This window comes from Heterocephalus glaber, unplaced genomic scaffold (genome assembly GCF_053883595.1).
Source record: "Heterocephalus glaber isolate CG9 unplaced genomic scaffold, H.glaber_assembly_v1.0 deba00001790, whole genome shotgun sequence".
Taxonomy (NCBI): Eukaryota; Metazoa; Chordata; class Mammalia; order Rodentia; family Bathyergidae; genus Heterocephalus; species Heterocephalus glaber.
In genome coordinates this window covers 1,817,682-1,838,974 of record NW_028258473.1, presented here as the reverse complement: position 1 = coordinate 1,838,974, position 21,293 = coordinate 1,817,682, and the positions used below count along the sequence as shown (strand labels likewise).

Here is a 21,293-nt window from a genome sequence, read left to right as displayed (position 1 = left end):
GCGGAGGCCGGAGGGCGAAGCGGCACCCGCGGGCTCGGGGCTCTGGGCCGCGGGGCCGATGTAACTTTCATTTGGCTTCTCTGCCCTTTGTGTTATAATCCCACTCGGGCCCTTCTCGGGACCCAAATAACACAGTTGGCTGGTTATCAGAGAGCAAAGCTGCAAAGGCTTCATCGTTTGCCTACTTTGCAGCCTTCTCCTTTCTACTGCTGAAAGAGGAGATCACTCCTCCATAAGAAATTGGGCAACTATGAGCTAACTGTATTATTAGGCAACTATGGGTTAACTGTGTTATTAAAGGCAACTATGGCTTAACTAGGTAACTATGCTCTTTGTAGAATGTACCTGAGTAGCCATGACAACTTCTGTAATTGTCACCAAAGGACCGTAAAGGACTCAGAAAGTCCTGCCAGAACTCTGAGCTCTCCCCCTATCCACTGCTCTGCTTTGTAGTAAATCCTGCTTGCTATATTCCCAGGGAAACTCCAATAAAATTAAGCTTCATAGATGTAAAAAGAGGTATATAAGAAAGTGCAAACTTCTTTTCGAGGCTCTCAAGACTGACAGGAGTCACTCACTGAGCCACCAGCATCATTAAAAACCACTTTTTGCTCCTACCTTCGTGTTAAAGAGTTATCTGTGCTGGAGTCCTCACTGTTTTCTGCTTCATTTGGTGCACTGGCTGGGAAGCTCTGGGACCCAGCACAGTCACTCATGGCTGATTGCCTCCCCCATCAGCAGAGCAGGGGAGCTTGCTGGTTGGACGAGGAGTTCCTGCTGAGCGTGCACAGACAGAATATTTCCTGTCAAGTGGGAATATCCCTGTACGACCGGCCAAGACACCCCAGTTGGCTGCCTGAGGAGGGCTCACATGGAGAGGACCTAATGGCACTTGGCAGACATCTGAATTACGGTAAGGTTGAGGGGCCCCGCTTTGAGGAGGAGATCTAAGGAGGAGTCTCCAAAAGAGGTTTGATCATCCTCTGTGTTCCCATGCTAGCTGCAGGACTGCAGTAAAACTATAACACGTTAGGCTCCTGGAAAGCCAATTTGGCCACTGCTATTGGCAGGCTGGAGTATTTGGTTGAATCTGTGAGTGCTTGTGTGTGAAGGACATGGACATTGCATTCCTCACTCCAGTCAATGTACATAGGGTCAAAGCAAGTATGGAGTCCAGAACCACGGTTCCAGGGCCATCTCATATGGCTTAGTGCAATACTGCAGTGATAGCCAGGGTCACTGGCCTGCCAATGCTAAGAGGGGTCTGAAATATCTCTGAGAGGTGACTGTCCAGTGACAGACAAGGCAATTGATGTCTTTGTTGTTCATTTCTGTGGGAGGAAAAACTATGGGTGGGAACCATAGTAAAAACACTCCTCTCGTGATCATGATCAAAAAAACAAACAAAAAAGCAAACAAAAAAACACTGTAAAAAGGGATTTACTGGAGATTATGGTAAAAAACTTATTCCAGGGAAACTCAAAACCCTTTATGAGATAGAATGGCCATATTTTCAGGTTGGATGCCCCCCACAAAGCTCATTTAAAAAAAAAAACAAACCTTAGTCCAGAAAATGTAACAGGTTATCAGGTAATGACAGAAAGCCCCAGGTACACAGATCAGTTCCCTTATGTGGACTCAGGATTACAGCTAGTTCTTGAAAACATCTGGCTTTTATAAGATATAGATTCTCAACTGAGCCATCCTAGATAAGCCCCTCTATAAAGCCACAAAGGGGGGAAACGAGCCCCTCAGAAAGCTGCAGCATTAGGTCTCTCTAACCTAAACAAGACTTTCACCCTCTGTGTGATTGAACAAAAGAATACCACAGTAGGGGTGCTAGTCCAGACCCTTGGTTCCTGGAAAAGACTGGAGACCTATTTGTCCAAACAACTAGACAGAGTTAAACAAGGGTGACCTCCTTGCCTGAGGGCTTTGGCCACAATGGCTCTTTTGACCTAAGAGGCTGACAAATTGACTCTAGGACAAGACCTAAGACTGTGAGTCCCATATGCTTTAGTCACCCTTATGAATACTAAAGGCCACCACTGGCTCATCAATTTGCTACTGACCCAGTACCAAAATTTGCCCTGTGTAAACCCTTGAATCAGGGTGGAAGTCTCTAACAACTTAAACCCAACTACAGTCCTTCCCCAGCTAGAAGGGCCCATACATAATTGTAAATAGGCCATAGAACAGGTTTACTCCAGCCAGCCAGATCTGCAAGACCAACCTCTCCAAAGGCCTGAATTAGAGTTCTTTGTGATGAGAGTAGCCACATAGATTAGACTGGGAAATGGAGCAATTTTCCTGTCACTTTTTGGACTTTTCCTGTTCAACAGGGGAAAGCCTCTACCCAGTTGGAGTAAGTACAGACCATAAGAGGTAACGAAATCCTCAGCGTTTGGGCAGTTCTGTGACATCAACCTGGATATCTTTAAAAGGTGCCGCCCCTATCTTCTGAAACCCCACTGGGACACCTTTGCTGAGACTGGCCCAGCTGACTGGAATTGGGGCAAGAGGTGACTGTTAGCCCTCACCTTCCTTTTGTGGCTAAGATATTTTACTCGTATTAGTCGCTTTTATTAGGAGGTCTCATCTCCTCCACTCCAGGCGCAACACTCAAGGTAGTAATTCCCACAGGGGGCAACCAACAACTGTGACCCCTGCCTGCATGTCACTGAGACAGGAACTTCTGGTATGACTATTTTGCTTTACCATACTACTATGTTTGTAAAGGAGAGGTTATAAAAACTTGTGCCCATAATTTGACTACATATAAGATCTATAAGCCTAAGGATGGTACTCCACCAATTTGCTTTAAACCAAAGATAAAAACCACTTGGAAGTTTAATATGTACATCTGAAAAAATATCCCATGAGACTGATATAAAGCTCCACCAGCCAATGATTGCCCCTATTGGTCTTGTATAAAATGAGCCACCTGACAGATGGGATCTCCTTCAAAAAACAAAGACCCTTGACCCCTTGTGGGCTTGGGACATGTAATCCAGTCACTATCAACATCACAGACCCCCAGGACCCAAAATGGAGGAGGACAAAAACTTCGGACTACAGATAAATGAGAGAGGAGACCACCCCTCCACATGGAATTGGGTAACTATGAGCTAACTGTGTTATTAGGCAACTATGGGTTAACTGTGTTACTAGGCAGCTATGGATTAACTAGGTAACTATGCTCTTTGTAGAATGTACCTGAGTAGCCATGACAACTTCTGTAATTGTCACCAAAGGAGGGTAAAGGACTCAGAATGTCCTGCCAGAACTCTGTGCTTTCCCCCTCTCCACTGCTCTGCTTTGTGGTAAATCCTGCTTGCTATATTTCCAGGGAAACTCTAATAAAATTAAGCTTCATAAGTGTAAAAAAAAAGGTATAAAGGAAGTACAAACTTCTATTTGGGATCTGGAGAGTGACAGGAGTCACTCACTGAGCCACCGACATCATTAAAAGCCACTTTTTGCTCCTACCTTCGTGTTAAAGAGTTATCTGTGCCAAGGTCCTAACTATTTCCTGCTTCATTGCTGTGCAATAGGAGACAAGGATGTAATGGACATCTTGCCAGGTCAGATCAAAAGCCACTGTTAGGGTATGGAAATTGTCAGCAAACTTTTCAGTATCCTCAGAAAATCTACCCAATTTCTTCTTGCATTGCTGAATATCCATAATTGAAAAAGGAACTAGAACCCATATTGTACCATAGTGTCTGCTACTTCATGGAGGGGTAGAGCAGTAGTGGGCTTAGAGTTTGAGTTCCCTGAATCTGGGCCCCTATGGTAAGTAGACCCAAACCTAGTATGGGGTGGACTCAGGAGATGTCCTTTATCTCCTGAGGGTACTGACTGAGCAGGTTGCTGAGGAGGTATTCTGTGAAAAGGAGGGGCTGTCAGGAGGAAGTCCTCTGCAGCATCACCTCCTGAGAGATGATGACTTCTAGGGTACACATCAGGCCTCAGGTAGAGGGCCATAAAGGCTTGAATATAAGGCACCTCTGACCATTTGTTTTGTTTCTTACAGTAAAGCTATAATTGAAATATGGCATATATTTCAGGCTGCCAAGGGGTGGCTATATCTCATTTTCCCCAAGTGGATATATAGGCCATTTTTTATTACATAGGAATATAAGATGATCTCTCTGAAAAGTCTTAGTGTGGAACTCATTCCAATGGTTAAGAAGACATCTGAGCAGGGACTTAGAAGGAATAGATGAGGTTGTTTCCATCTGTAGATAGGAGGAGTAAAAATTAGATTCTAGGGATTCTAGTAGGCCTGTCTCTGGGTCAGTCCCCATTAGTGGGGACCTGACAGGGCCTATCCTGCTAGCCTGAGCCTTTTACCCTCAGGCGTATGACCTGGTAAGGGTGAATTCCTTGGGATCTTGCAGGCCCATCCCTGGGTCAGTCTCCATTAGTGGGAACCTAATAGGGCCTCTCCTGCAAACCTTGTCCCTGCTCTGACATCAGGCATCCCCTAGCAGAGCTGAACTCTTTGGGGCTGGACATCTCCAAGTGGTACTTCCTTTGGACCCATTGGATTTCCCCCTATAAACCCAACTCATCTTTCAGTTGAAGCTCCCAGAACATGGGATGACCCATAGCCAATTAAAAAGGGAACAAGATTCATACCTAGAAAAAAAAACCCTCTACTCACCCATAAAACATAAACATCTAGTGACAGAATCTCAAAATGAAAGTCAGGCACTATGTAAATTCAGTCAGCAAAATACAGGTTACACATCCTTTCAGACATCAGCATAAACCTAAAGCCACAGTTATCATAACAAAAGCAAAACTGAGGGCCGGGGATTTAGCTTAGTGGTTCCGGTGGGTGCCTGCCTGGCAAGCACAAGTTCCCGAGTTCAATCCCCTGTACCAAAAAAAAAAAAAAAAAGCAAAACTAAGTATAATGAATAGCAAACAAATATCAGCAAACTACAACAGGAAGCAACAGATTTAGGTGGGGTTTTAGGACACAGAGGAGTTGAGTCAGTTAATCTGTTTGATTCTGCCTACCAGGCCTCTTCCTGCCACTGGCCAGTGCATGTGGAAGCAGTAGGTGGTGGGAGGTTTAAACAGACCAATCCCTCTGCTCCCGTGCAGGAAGGCAGTGTACTGCTTAACCTTGTTCTTTGTGTTATTTGAAACCAATGCTTAAACAAATGGAATACAGCTACTCTGATCACTGAAAGCCTCAGGGTGTGAGGGGATCAGAAAAGGAGAAAGAAAGTTAGTAAAACTTGTAGAAAAGGAAGCCCTCTATATGAATACGTGACCTACTGTGAAGCACAAACACTCATGGTGCTAAACAAAGAGCTGCCCAAACACAGGGAAAATTACTAGGTACTCCACAGAGAAAAGCAACAGTTCAGGCAGGACAGATCCATGTCTCCTGGTGTCCTACTGTGGGTGACTATGTCAAAGCATTTGTCTATTGACAGCCTTCTCCCCTCCTCCAGCACCCTTTCCCCCTGCTCTGCTCAGCTTATGTCCAACCTTGCTGAGGTTTTGTCCCATAATCTAGTCATTTCCACATGGCAATTGGTCCATCTCTCCTCCCAGGAATACATTTTTCACCCAGAAAGGAGAAGAGAGAGGGGAGCTACCTTCCTTTCTGGCTGGGTTACCTGGTTTCCCACTTCTGAGGTCTCTGAGGCTGCTGGTGATACCTCCAATGTGTGATGAGGTCTCTTGAGATTTGGTAATGTCCTCTTGCCTGGCTTGACAAAAGGTACAGTTAAATGGACAAAAGTAGTCCAGGTTCTTGTGGATGACAAGGAAAGAATTTCCAAGCATACAACTCATAGTAAGTAGTAAGTAGCTACATTTATTGAAGACCATGGGATGGTAGCAGCAGGAACAGGCAGAAGAGAAAAAGGAAGAGGAAGAGGAACAACAACCCCCAATAACTCAGGCTTCCAGTATTTAAAGGATCAGACATCTTTGACTCCAGGTGCCTCCCATTCCATTTCTCACTGGTGTTGATGATCTGCTGCTTTGGGCATTGTGACTTCCTAAGTTTAAATATGGATAATCATTAGGGTGGTGGTATGTTTATAGTTGAATGAAAGGCTGGGAATGGCTCCCTCAACTTTTCTGCTTCTAAATATATTAACTTGCCAATTTTTGACTGTGCCATGGCACAAAGGATGAGAGATTTCTTGGAGTCAAAGTCCAATTCAAACTTTAAGAAGACCCAGAGAGACTGCCCTTAACCAAGATTCCTTAGGATGAGAGAGTATTATAAAGACAGCCCAAAACTAAAGCATCTGTGGATTTTTATTAATAGAACAATGAAGGATAAAGGACAAAAGAAGGATGTCTTTTCAGGAATTCATTTAGGGGACAACAGTAGTACAGGAGAAAGTCAGGGTGGTCTGTTACATGATTGATTTTAGGGCCAATCTAAATGATAAATCAGAGTATGGGGAGGAGAGGGCCAGAACATTCATTCCTTAATGCAATGTGTTTTGATCTTACTTGGACTTGTAGCCCTATAGGTTATCTTTTAATCTCTAACCATGCATTCTGGAAGGTACTGGGTGTGTGGCTCCAAAAGTCCCTTATCTCTACATATCTATCTCATACATGCCTCTGGCTAATGTCCCCATACTCTAGAAACCAAGTATCATATCTTGACTGCTAAAAAACGGAAGTGGGCCGAGTTGGTACACCTCCCCTGACACACTTTAGCTGGCCAACACATCTTGGGAGCAGTTCTAACAGCCTGAGGGAAGGAGACGGTGCCACACAGGCCAGACTCCTGGGACAGGCTTCCTAGGATCCTCACTCCCACCTGGAAGAGAACTCCTAGGATAGGGGTAAACTGTGGTTGGAATCCCAGGGAATCTGCAGACTGCAATTGGAGAAGGAGAAAGCCAGCAACACAAAAATAGGTAAGCCCCTTGTAGGGGGCTGCTGTGAGATGTGTCAAAGCCCAGGGATCTGAGGGTATATGAGGGCAACTGAGGACACAATCCTGTCATTTAGTGCAGGTGCATGACAAACTTTGTTATATAATAATGAATCAGCATGGACAACCACATATGCACCACACAGCCATGCAAGATCACCCAGGTGTTTTGTCTCACTATGTCTCAGTAAGCTGATAACAGCCACTATACATGCTTTGCTATAAGATAAAGTTTTATTCCTGCTTTCTTGTGATGTCTGCTTCAGTGTTTTCTTTTCTTTGGGAACCTTTCTGACAGGGCACCCCTTCAGCCACTCAACCTCGACAGTTGGTGAAGTCGATTGCAGGATGGTCAGGTGAGTGTTCCCACCACTGCATCTGTAGAAGCAGTGCCAGATAGTGGAGAGGAACCCTGGGGGACTACTGAAATGCAACCCCTAGCCTTGCTTTGGTTGCCAGTGGCAACTTTCTTGGCAGCTAAAAAATCTCCTGATAACTGGGAGGCAGTCTGCCTGACACCTGGAGATACTTTGTGGGTTTTGGAAACACTAGAGCCACAAATTCCTCTCCCCCACTGTGAATCAGTGGGGAGGGTGGCTTGGTTGTTTTTTACTCTCTCCTGCCATATGAGAGAGGAGGAAGAAGACTTTGTCTGGCAGGTGAACCAATTGCAGGGAACCTAAGAGAGCTTGGAGTAACGCTTGGCAGCTGCAGAAGTCATGCTGAAGGGTGCAGAAAGCACTACCTCCTCCAGGAATGTAAGTACCACTTACCAGGAGAGCCCCCTGGTGTTTCAGGCATGACCTGGTGTCCAACAAAAGGTGGAGATAGAAGAGCCCTTGACCCAAGGGGGGAACAAAGATGTCCATCTAGATCTACCTGCCACACAACATATAAGACCTATACAGCTGTGGAGCTGTGGGAACTGGCAAACAATTGAAGTGGAGGGAGGGTGAGACTGTGCCTGCATGGCTGTAATGGCTCTGGGATGAAGGGTCTGGCAACACAAAGGTAGACCCACAGGAAATGGCTCAATTAGTCAGCATAGCTGGTATCCCCTCCAGGCACTGGATTTTGCAGGATGCACAGAGGCTGACCTGTGGAGTGGGTAACTGTACCATGATAAATTGGCTGATGGTAGCAGCTCACATGCTTTGGCCAAACCCGGGAAACTTGCTGGAGCAAGTCATGAAATGAACAACCTATCTGGACTTGATAGGTGTGCTGTGTGAAATGGGCATGTGGCAGATGATATTTGCTGCTCACTATAGCAGCCTTGATGAAGAACTGCTCACAGTATGCATGAGATATCTGATCCTGGCCAGCAGCCCAGCCATCACATTTGGCACGGTGGTAGCCCTACTGGCACCTTTCGTAGATCACCTGATTCATGATGTGGTGGATGCCTTGGCAAGTCTGGGCAATGTTGTAGTGAAGTGCCAAGGTAAGGAGAGACCAGTAAACCCTGATGCGAAAGGAGAAGAAACAAGTGGACTTTGGATGAATGGGACCAACCTTGCAGGGACAGATGCTTGGTCCATTGAAGGTAAGACGATGCCAAATCTGGGCATACCTGAGAGTAGCTGGCTTAGCCACAGAGAAGCTGGATGGGCAGCCCTTAGACGTGTCATCGTCTTTGTAGAAGCAGTTGTGCCCTGACCAGCAATACCAGGCAATGGGGCCAAGGTAAAGGCAGCCTCAGTGACGCAGGATGAGGTGACACTGGCAGCCCTTTACTCAGACTAGGAGATAGGCCGAGGTACCGGTTTGTAGCGACCCTGGGAGACTGGAGGCCACATGTGGAATTAACTATTTATTGGTCCCCGAAAAATAGGCACCATGTATTGGTGTTGGTGGATACTAGAGCTGAGTCATTGCTGATTCATGGTAAACCAGACCATTTCACAAGACCCACTGCACGCATAGAAGGGTATGGAGGTCAGTACATTATGGTCTGGAAGGACAAGGGGACTTTGGGCATCAGGCATTTGGCTCCATGTCCCAATGATATTTATGTTCCCCCAGTTGCTGAATACATACTGTGGGTGTACATACTGACTGATGCCAGGTTAGACAACATATGCATTTTGCCCAACACCCAGTTTTCTACGACTTGTCAGTGACCTCCCATGCCTCCTCTCCTCCCCAGGGCAAAACCAGCAGTTAAGGCTATTTGTGACAAACCTACTGTCAACATCATATTTAATGTTGGAAAAGCTGAAAGCTTTTCTTCTAAAATCAAGAACAAGGATTTCCATTATTACCATCTTCTTCAAGATGATACACAAAATATTATCCAGAGCAGTAAAGCAAGAGAAAGAAATAAAAAGGATACATATAGGAAAGGAAGAAGTCAAATTATCATTATTGCAGGACATGATCCCGGTTATGGTTTATATCTTGATACCCCCCAAAGCCTCCTATGCTCAAAGGCTGAGCTTTTGGAAGGTGCTTGGATTATGAAAGCATTATAGCTAAATGTAACGTTAGGAAGCAAGGCCTGGTCAGAAGAGGTGGATCAGTGGGGACGTGACCTGGAAGCAGATATCTTCCTCCCTGGCTCCTCCCTTCACTGGATATCATGACCTCAGCAGCTCTGTTCTGCCTAGGCCCTTCATCCATGCCACCGACCACATAATGACTCAACCTTCAAACACATGAGCTAAAATGAACCTCTCTTCCTTTATTTATTTTTGTTTTTTAAAAAAATTCTTTTATTGGTATATTGTAGGTATACAACACATTTACATTTCTCATTGGGAATTGTACCTTTACATAATGCATCTTGGTTCTTATTTTTTCCCCATTCCTAGCCCTCCCTTCACGCCCTCCACCCTTCCCTATTTACAAAGACTTTATTTCCATTTTTTCCATTTCTCAGCATTTTTCCTTTCCCTTCTTTCCTTTCGCCTGCTCCTCCCACTACCCCTACCCCTTTGGACATTTGCTTCCTATTTTGCATTATTGATTATTCATTCTAATCATTGGTACATTTTAGGTATACAATATAATGACATTCGTCATTGGAAATTTGCACCTTTACATAATCTCTCTTGGTTCTTATTTTTCACCCTTGCCCAGCCCTCCCTTCAACCCCTCCATTCCTCCCTATTTACAAAGATTTTGTTCCTATTTTTCCATTTTCTCATATTATAATCCCATTCCCTTCTATCTTTTCCCCTAGCCCTCCCACTTCCTCCCCCTTTGCCCCTTTTCTTCCTATTTCACATTACCTATTATACATTTAGTCCTTATTTACACTTTCAGTTTCTCACACCAGAGAAACTATTCAGTATTTATACACGTGTGTCCTATTTATTTCACTTAAGAATATTGCCTCAATGTGCATCCACTTAGCTATAAATGTCTCTAATTTCTCATTTTTTATAGCTGCGAAGTACTCCATTTTATCAAAAAACCCACATTTTCTTTATCCAGTCTCCAGTTGATGGGCATTTGGGCTGTTTCCAAGTTTTAGCTATTACAAACTGTGCTGCTATGAACACGGGTGCACATATATCACTGTGGTATGGTTCATTTAATTCTTTGGGGAAGATCCCCAGCAGTGGAATAGCGGGGTCAAATGGGACTTCCAGTCCTAGTTCTTTGAGGTAACTCCATACTGATTTCCACAGTGGTTGCACCAGTCTACACTCCCACCAGCAGTGGAGCAGGGTTCCTCTTTCTGCACAGCCCCACCAGCATTTATTATTGGTTGATTTCATGATAGCAGCCATTCTTTCTGGAGTGAGGTGGAATCTCAGGGTTGTTTTCATTTACATCTCTCGAATGACCAGTGATGTTGAACATTTTTTCATATATTTATTTGCTATTTCTACTTCTTTGTCTGAGAAATGTCTATTCATTTCAGATGCCCATTTTCACACTGGGTCTTTAAATTTGGGAGGTCTGATCATTTTAAGTTCTTTATAGATTTGAGATAGTAGACTTTTGTCTGAGGAAGAGCAGGTGAAGATTTTTTCCCACATTGTGGGTTGTCTCTTCACACTCCTGGTGGTTTCTCATGCTGTGCAGAAGCCTTTTAATAAGAAGAGATTCCACTTGTTGATTGTTTGTGCTAGGTCACGGGCAACTAAGGTTTTCTTCATAAAATCTTTTCCTACACCGATGTCTTCAAGGGTTCTACCTAACCTCTGTTCCAACTGGTTCAGAGTTTCTATTTTAATATTTAGATCTTTAATCCATTTTGATTTTAGTTTAGTGCATGGCGAGAGATATAGGTCTAGTTTTAATCTTTGGCAAGTTGAAGCCCAATTTTTCCAGCACCATTTATTAAAGAGGCTATCTTTCCTCCAGTGAGGGTGTTTGGCTCCTTTGTCAAAGATGAGATGGCTGAGTGTGTCTGGTGTTGTTTCTGCATCTTCTAATCTATTCCACTGGTCCTCAGGTCTGTTTCTTTGCCAGTACTGTGCTGTTTTTATCACAGTAAGTTGTAGTAGAGTTGCAGGTTGGGGATTGTGATACCCCCTGCCATGTCTCTGTTACCTAGAATTGCTTTTGCAATTCTGGGTCTCTTCTTGTTCCAAATGAATTTTTGGATTGTTTTCTCAAGGTCTATGAAGTATGCTGCTGGGATCTCAATTGGAATTGCATTAAATCTATATAGCAGTTTTGAAAGTATGGCCATTTTCACTGTATTAATCCTTCCTACCCAGGAGCAGGGGATGTCTGTCCATTTTCTGATATCATCTTCAATCTCTCTTTTCAGAGTGCCATAATTTTCAGAGAAGAGGTCTTTGATTTCTTTCTTTAGGTTGATTCCTAGGTATTTCAGGCTTTTGGATGCTATTGTGAAAGAAATTATTTGCCCTATTTCTCTCTCAGTGAACCTGTCATTTGTGTAGAGGAAAGCTATTGATTTTTGTGTGTTGACCTTGTAACCAGCTACTTGACTGAATGTGGTTATTAAGTCTAGGAGACTTTTGGTGGAGTTCTTGGGGTCTTCTATATAGAGTATTATGTGGTCTGCAAATAATGACAATTTGACTTCTTCATTTCCTATCTTTATTCCTTTTATTTCTTTCTCTTGTCTAATTGCTGTGACTAATGTTTCCAGAACTCTATTGAACAAGAGTGGTGATAGTGGACATCCTTGTCTTGTTCTTGATTTGAGTGTGAAGGATTTCAGTTTTTGACCATTTAGTATGATATTGGCTGTTGGTTTTTCATAGATGGCTTCTATCAGTTTGAGGCAGAGACCATCTATTCCAATTTTTTGTAGGGTTTTTATGATAAATACATGTTGGATTTTGTCAAATGCTTTTTCTGCATCTATGGAGATAATCATATGGTTTTTGTCCTTGGCTCTATTGATATAATGTATTACATTGATTGATTTTCGTATATTGAACCATCCCTTCATTCCTGGGATGAATCCCACTTGATCAGGGTGTATGATCTTCTTGAAGATCTTCTGCATTCTGTTTGCCATTATCTTATTAAGGATTTTTTCATCTATGTTCATAAGTGAGATTGGCCTATAGTTCTTTTCGGTTGGGTCTTTCTCTGCTTTGGGGATCAAGGTGATGCTTGCTTCCAGGAATGAATTTGGGATTCTTGCTTCCCTTTCAATTTCATTGAAGAGTTTAAACAGGAGTGGCAGTAGTTCCTCTCTAAATGTCTTGTAGAATTCAGCAGTGAAGCCATGAGGGCCTGGGCTTTTCTTAGTTGATAAATTTTTAATTACATTTTCAATTTCATTTGTTGATATTGGGTTGTTCAGAATTTTTAGGTATTCTTCATTCAACTTTGGTAATTCATATGTCTCTAGGAATCTGTCCATTTCTTCTGCTTTGTCCATCTTATTGGCGTATAGGTTCTGGAAGTAGGTATTGATGATGCTCTGGATTTCTGCTGGGTCTGTTGTAATTTCCCCCTTTTCATTCCTAATTGCATGGATTTGGGCCTTTTCTTTTCTTTTTCTGACAAGGTTGGCTAAAGGTTTGTCAATTTTGTTGATTCTTTGGAAGAACCAACTCTTGGCTTCATTGATTTTTTGTGTCGTTCTCTTAGTCTCCATTGCATTGATTTCTCCTCTGATCTTTATAATTTCTTCCCTTGTGTGAGCTCTGGGGTTGTCCTGTTCTTCTTTTTCTAGAATCTTGAGGTTCAGTATCAGGCTGTTTAATTGGGCTTGTTCTGTTTTCCTAATATGTGTATTCACTGCTATGAATTTACCTCGTAAGACTGCTTTCATTGTGTCCCATAGATTCCGATATGTTGTATTGTCATTGTCATTTAATTGAAGGAACTGTCTGATTTCTTCTTTAATTTCCTCTGTGACCCATTGGTTATTCAGAAGTGTGCTGTTCAATTTCCATGTGTTTATGAAATTTTTTGAGTTTCTTTTGCTATGGATCTCCAATTTCATCACACTATGGTCTGATAATATACAGGGGATAACTTCAATTCCTTTGCACTTACTTAAACTTGTTCTATGTGTGAGTATGTGGTCTACTTTGGAGAATGCCCCATGTGCAGCTGAGAAGAATGTGTATTCTGATTTTGTGGGGTGAAAGACTCTGTAAACATCTGTTAAGTTCATTTGTTCAAGAGTTCGATTGAGTTCTAGTATTTCATTACTTATTTTTTATCTAGTTGATCTATCTACTTGTGACAGTGGGGTGTTGAGGTCCCCCATTACAACTGTATTAGTGTATATATGACTTTTCACATCTGTTAGTATTTGTTTTATATAGTTGGGCTCACCACTGTTTGGTACATAGATATTTATGACTGTCATCTCTTCCTCTTGGATTGTTCCCTTTATAAGGATGTAGTGTCCTTCTTCATCTCTCTTAATCAGTGTTGGTTTGAAATCTACTTGATCTGCCAAGAGGATAGCTACTCCTGCTTTTTTTCGGGTTTCTGTTGTATGGAGTATTGTTTTCCACCCTTTGACTTTCAGTCTTTGAGTTTCATTTTGAATTAAGTGTGTTTCTTGTATGCAGCACATTGTTGGATTTTGTGTCTTGACCCATTCTGCCAATCTAATTCTTTTGATTGGTGAATTGAGACCATTAACGTTGATGGTTATAACTGAAATGTATTAACTTGTCATTGCCATGACTTTTTCTTTTTGTTGGGTTCTCCCCCTTCACATTTAATTTCTTGTCATGCCAGATGGGTTCATTCTTCTTTGCTTCCTGGGGTTGTGATCCTCAATGTCTGTTCCTAGGATATTGTGTAAAATTCTTTTGAGTGCTGGTTTGGTATTCATGAAGTTCCTAAGGTGCTCTTTGTCATGAAAGTATCTTATTTCTCCATCCATTTTGAAAGATAGTTTTGCAGGGTACATCCATCTGGGTTGGAGGCTGTTTTCTTTTAGGGCTTGGAATATGTCACTCCAAGCTCTTCTTGCCTTGATGGTTTGTGTTGAGAAGTCTGCTGTGATTCTGATGGGCTTTCCTTTGTATGTGATTTGTTTCTTTTCTCTAACTGCTTGTAGAACTTTGTTCTTCTGTTGAGTTTCTGAAATCTTAACAATTATATGCCTATGTGTAGATTTCTTTTGATCAAGGCTATTTGGAGTCCTATATGCCTCACTTATCTGTATGTCAAGCTCTTTTCTCCTGCTTGGGAAGTTTTCTGCCATTATTTCTGTGAAGAGATTTTTTTATGTCATCTGCACTTTGTCCTGTTTCTTCATTGACTCCAGTCAGTCTTATGTTATTGTTCTTTGCATCATCTAGCAGCTGCTGGATTGATTTCTCGTGTTCCCTTATAATTTTGAAGCAATTTTTCTTTTCCTGGTCACTAATTGCAGTCTTATCTTCTATATCTGAAATTCTGTCCTCACATTGGCTCATTCTGCTGTGTAGACTTTGAATGGAGTTTTTCATCTCCTGGAAATCTATTTGCATCTGTTTTATGGATTCCATTTGTTTCCTATGTTGGGATTCCATCATGTTCCTGAGCTCCTCTGTAGATTTATGAATCATGTCTTGCACTAACGGCACAATTTCTCCTGTTATCTGAGAAATTATTTCTGATTTCATTTTTTGCAGATCCCCTTTTGTTGCCAGTTCAGTGGGTCCAGGTGGTTGAGTATCAGAGTGTTCCATCTCATTTCCCTTTGGGGTTGCTGTAGGTGATCTGGAAGTCTGGTTTTGAGACTTAATTATATGTTTTCTCATTTCGACGGGGGGGGGGCTGTTGGCGCCTCCATGGATTACCTCCTCTGAGCTGGGAGACGTGGGACAGGGGCCAGGAGCAGCAGTAGGAATGGTGACCCAAAAGCCCTTTCCTGTGGGCTGGGAGCAGCGGGAGGGATGGTGACCCGGAAGCCCCTTCCTCTGGGCCAGGAGCGGAGGGACAGAAGGTGGCCCAAAAGCCCTTTCCTCTGGGCTGAGAGCAGCGGGAGGGATGGTTATCGGGAAGTCCCTTCCTCTGGACCAGGAGAAGTGGGACAGCGGCTCAGAAGTCCCTACCTCTGGGCCGCGAGCAGCGGGACTCTGTACCGTGGTCTGGTGGTGCGTTGTCCTCTGCCTCTTTGTAGTGTGGAACCAGGTGGTTGCCTGTCTGCAGCGGGGTTATTCGGCGTCCTCTGCACGACTTGCGAGCTTGGCCGGGTGTGCACAGACCTGCCTGTCTGCAATGGGCGGACTCGGCGTGTTCTCCGCGACTCGGGACCTCAGTAGGGCGTGTACAGACCTGCCTGACTGCAGTGGGCTGATTCAGCGTGTTCTGTGGGACTCGGGACCTCAGTAGGGTGTGCGCAGATCTGCCTGTCTGCAGCGGGCTGATTCCTCTCTTCCTTTAAATTGTGGGTGTTAGTTACTCTTTCCCAGCAATGAGAAAGTAAGACAATCTTTTACATAGACCCAAAATTCCACCAAAAGCATCCTAGAGCCAATAAGTATTGTAGCAGGATACAAAATCAACACACAAAAATCAATACTATTCCTGTACACCAATAATGAACTCACAGAGAAAGAAATTTGGAAAACAATACCATTCACATAGCACCAAGAAAAATTAAATACTTAGGAATTATCCTAAAAACAAAAGTGAAAGACTTCTACAACAAAATTACCATACTCTGAAAAAGGAAATCAAAGAGAACATCAGAAAATGGAAAGATATTCCTTGTTCCTCAATAGGCAGAACCAATATTGGCAAAATGGCTATACATCCCAAACTGATATATAGATGTAATTCAACTCTATCAAAATATCAATAATATTCATCACAGAACTGAAAAAAAAAACTATCTCAAGATTTATATGGAACCAGAAGAGAGTAATCCTGAGAAACAAAATTCAAACCAGGAAGCATCACAATCCTGGATTTCAAATTACACTACAAAGCTACAGAGATTAAAAAAAAATCAGCATGCTACTGGCACAAAAACATACATGTGGGGTCAGCGGAATAGAAGAGGGGCCAGGGACTTAGTGCAGTGGCACAGAGCCTGCCTGGTAGGCTCGAAGTCCTGAGTTCAATCCCCGGTACAAGAGAAAAAAAAAAAAAGAATAGATGAAGAAACAAACCCAGGCACATTAAGTCATCTGATCTTTGACAAAGGAGTCAAAAGCGTACACTAGTAGAAAGATAGCCACTTTAACAAATGGTGCTTGGAAAATAGGTTTCACACATGCAGAAAATTGAGTCTATTACCATGTACCAAAGTAAAATAAAAGTAAATCAAAGATCTAAAAGTTAAAAAAGGAACAATCTGCTGGAAGATAAAATAGGTAAGACTCTTGAAGATAGCCTCAAGAAAGGCACATGAAATATCACCAAGAATCAAAGATGGGATTGTAGCAAACCTAAAAGCTTCTGAACAGCAAAGGAAACAATCAATAGAATGAAAAAACAACCTACTCAATGGGAAAATATTTTTGCCACCACTCAGGCAGAGGACTAATATTTAGAATTTATAAAAAACTAAAAGAGAAATTCTGCTCCCTCAAAATAAGTGGTCCAATCCAAAAACAGGCATCTGAAATGAAGAGATACTTTTCAGTAGATGTACAAATGGCTAATTAATACATGAAAAAATGCTCAACATCTTTGGCCATCAGATAAATGCAAATTATAAGAACATTGAAATTCCATATCACTCCACAAAGAACAGCTATCATTAAAAAATCAAACAATAGAAAAGAAAAATAAAGAGAACAAAAGGAAAAAAATGGAAACAAAGCTTTTGTAAATAGAGGGAAGAAGGGTTGAAGGGAGGGGAAGGGAATGGGGAAAAAAGAAGCAAGATATATTATGTACAGGTACAAATTCCCTATGATGAATGTGATCATTATGTATATAAAAATGTACCAATAAAATTAGTTTTAAAAAATCAAACTAACAAATGCTGGCAAGGCTTTGGGGGGGGAAAAGGAATCCTTGTACATTTTTACTTCTTTGCAAATTCTAAGTAGAAATATAAACTAATACAACCACTATGGAAATCAGTATAGAGATTCCATTTGACCCAGGTAATCACCTTCTAGGTATCTTCCCCCAAAGATTTAAAGATATTCTATCACTGTGATATACCCATGTTTATAGCAGCACAACTCATAATAGCTAAATCTTATAGGTGGCCTATATATTCATGAAAAGATGAATGGATAAAGAAAATGTGGTATGTAATACATAGTGGAGTACTACTCTGCCAAAAAGTTGAGTAAGTTTGAGTCATTTGTAGGAAAATGGATTCAGCTTGAGACCATAATATGAAGTGAAATAAATTAGACACATGAGCTTAAATATTGCATAGTTTCTCTTATATGAGAAACCCAAAGTATAAATAATTTAAAAAACAAGATAGGTGATAGGAAATGAGGAGATAGATCCTTTGCAAATGGGAAGGGAATCTGGAGATAGATGGGAGAGGAACGGTAATAAAAATAATTATGATATGTTAATTACATATACCTACTCCCTAGGATGAATGTGAACATTATGCACTGCAAACATGTACTAATAAAAAATAAAAAACTTACAAACAAACAAATGAACAAATAAAAACCCCAAAAATTGGAAAAAAAAGAAATAAAATGGCTGGGCAGAAGAAATAAACACTGGTGTTTCTGTAGCTGAAAAGGTTGACTATAGATGACTATAACCTTTTATATATTTTATAAAGAACAACGCATTAGTCAGTTTCCATTAGTATAACAAAATCTCTGATATAATCAACTTTAAAAGAGGAAAGGTTTATTTTGGCTTGCAGTTTCTGAAGTTTCAATCCATGATCAGTTGTCCCATTGCTTTTGGGCATGTGGCAAAGCAGGAGTTCATCAGGGCAGGAGTACATGGCAAAGCAGGATACTTACCTCATGGTAGCCAGGAAGCAAAAGAAATGGAGGGACCAGAGTCCCAGTATTCCCTTAATGACCATGCTTCCAATGGCCTAGCTTCCTTACACTAGCTCCCAGCTCCTAAAGATTCCACCACCTCCCAATAGTGCCACAGGTTGGGGACCAATCCTTAAAACACATGAGCCTTCCAGGGACTTTCAAGATATAAACTATAGCAAACTAGAAGATAGGTGCTGAAAGCCTCCAAATATAAAGAAATTATGAGATGGAAATGCTAATTACCCTAATTTGATCAGAACACATTGTATGGATTTGTTGAAGCATCATACTGCATCATACTGGTCCAGATTCTGTAGTTTCTCTGCTCTCTAGACTCAGAGAATTAGTTATAAACCCCTCCCTAAATCCTCTATGTACTTCTACCTCTTTCCTTTCCCCATTCCTGCCCTGGCCCAGCTGGCAACTTACACTGTTCACTAGTCCTTTTACATTTCTCTGAGGTTTTATAATTATTCCCATACCAATCTCCAGGCTAATTTATCTCCCTCACCTCTCTACCATGTACCTTATCCCTGGGCTTCCTCAGTGCTCACGATTGCCTCATCACTGGGCTAAGAGGTCAGGTTATAAAGCAACTGTGGATGCAGTCAGTATTCAGGTTACTTGTGTGTCCTTTCAGGTTAACATACCTGTTCCATTTAACCAACAAGATAGGAGATACGTAAGAGGTAAAGTTGAGTGCTCTGTATTTTTGCACAGGCCTTCAATCAAAAGTCCCAAGTACCTCTAGAGGTAAAAAGACATGAGGACACTAGCACTTCCACAACAGTGTTGAATAATAGCTTCGATCCCTGGTGGCATGGTGGCACATTCCTGAAGTGAGGCAGGAGGATCACAGGTTTGAGCCCACCCTGGACAGTTTAGCAATTTAGGGAGGGGTAGGGTGTGCAAAGGCACTGGCTTCAATTCCCAGTAACTCACAGGCATTCTTGCCTAGTTCTTGGCATTAATAGGCCAGCTACATCATGTTAGTATTGGTTTGGAGACAGATAATTCTTTGTCATGTTAAGTAAGTACCCTTTCAGGTCTACTTCATTTATATATTCATTTCCAGATAAGGAAGTAGAAGTTTTCAGCATCAAAATGATGGATGTTTTTCTTTGACCCATTAAAATGATCAGTTATCATCACTGCATTACCGCTTTTGAACTAACTTTAGTATATGTGTGGTGAAGCGAGCACAGAACTAACTAGATTTATGAGAAAAACTCTATTTGACCCAGGGTATTATTATTTTCTTATTCTGCAGACTTTACAGTATTTGCTAACAGTTAAAGATGTTTTACCTATGTTAATAAGTGACTCATATAGTTTTCTTTTTAGTACTATCTTTGTCAAGTTTAATACCATGGTTGCACTAGGTCCCTAGGTTTATAAACTTTCTTCTTTCTTTGGAAACATTTATACAGTGTAGGAATTATCTGTTCCTTGAAGCCATGAATAAATGGCCTTTGAAACCATCTTCATGCAGCACTTTGGCAGCGGAGGGGAGGATAGATCTCTGGCAGTTTAAAAAAGAATAACATATATATATATATATATATATATATATATATATTTGAAACTGCATGAAAGATCCACAATAATAGTCCTCCTGGTTATACAATGGGCCATTCTTTCCCTAAAAGTCAATTCATCCCATATTGTCAGACCTTGTTTCTCCAGAGGCAACCATTTTCTTGTGAAGCTTTCCTTCTGGAGCAATTCATATATTTCCAGTTCCCTTACTTTTTCACCCAAACTATAAAACCTGTTCAGCATCTTGCTTTTATATATTTTAAATTTTTTCTTTCAAAAATTTTGTTCTATGAAAATTCCCTACTTTCTTCCTGAGTCAATTTTGGCTGTTTTTTTTCTAGGACACTATTTCCTCAATATTTTCATTGTTTTCAGTTTTACATTACAATAACTTGAAATTTATAATAATCAATAAAATTCTCCATGCCTGTTGGTTTAAATATTTATCCCACTTCTACTACAATTTTTTTTTTTTGATACTAGGGATCGAACTCAGGACCTTGCGCTTGCAGGCAGGCACTGTGCCACTGAGCTATCTCTCCACCCCCACCACCCCCACTACAAAGTTTCTGAGCAACTTTGGGTAAGTCTTGCTGTACTGCAGATGTCTGTGCTCTGACAGAAGGTAACGAGTAATTGTATTAAATAATACTCAGTTAATTTGTTAATTTTGTGAGATATATTTATAACTAAAAGCAGAATAATTTCTATTTTAGGAGTTTGTTCCTATGCAGCCCCCTTCTTTTTAATCGTCCTTCCTACCTGTGTTTCTTTGGTGCATCATACCCAACGAGTACCCTTTTTGTTACATAAACAGAATGATCGTTGATAGTTTGTAAACTGAACATTGACTGGCTTGATCATTTTATGGCCTGTCCTCCTCTTAAGGCTATCTTGAAACAAGTGGTTAAGAGGCCAAGAAACGAGGTTAGGGTAGAGAGGTTGGGGTTTTGTGGTTAGAGAGAGATAACTAATTTTAGAGCTTGGCAAAGGAAATAGAAGAGGTTATTATCAAGGGCTTCAGGGAAGTGGGAAGGGACTTGGTGATGGATAATAAATGAGAAAGTAAGGGGAGGGAGAATGGGGAGGAAGGCCTAGGCTGGGCTTGAACCAGTTGAACACAATATTCTCTTGTCCTTTTTTCGTTCTTTTTTTTTGGTACCGGGGATCGAACTCAGGACCTTGAGCCTGCGAGGCGGGTGGCAGAATCACTGAGCTAAATCCCCGGTCCAATTGGCCAAAATTTTAATATCATGTCCACCAGTAGTTGTGCAAGTACTGGAAATGATTTTGGTCTGAAATACTGTAACAACACTTACACAAAACAAAATGACAATACTCCCCAAAAGCTGCATTAAGTTTGGGAATTTTGTTCCTCCACGTTTTTCCTTAAGTTTACCACAGTACTTTGGTGCTTTCCTGGATTGCTTATGCAAAAATATAAAGGACTTTATTTCATACCTATTTCTTACCCTAATGGTTAAATGCTTAAGCTGGTCCAG

General features: G+C 41.6%; 1 protein-coding gene across 3 annotated transcripts in view; it reads left to right on the top strand.

The window, feature by feature from the left end:
- The window catches only part of Yipf6 (Yip1 domain family member 6), a 110,169-nt gene that overhangs the window by 66,910 nt on the left and 21,966 nt on the right, over nt 1–21,293 (top strand). The window contains exons 5-6 of one of the 3 annotated variants that reach the window (XM_021249850.2): nt 739–8,474; nt 20,275–20,374. The gene's annotated coding sequence lies outside the window, so the exon portion shown is untranslated. Of the gene's footprint in view, nt 1–738; nt 8,475–17,156; nt 19,112–20,187; nt 20,375–21,293 lie in introns of those variants that run through there. The other 2 variants (XM_087203255.1, XM_021249856.2) reach the window with 2 other exon arrangements.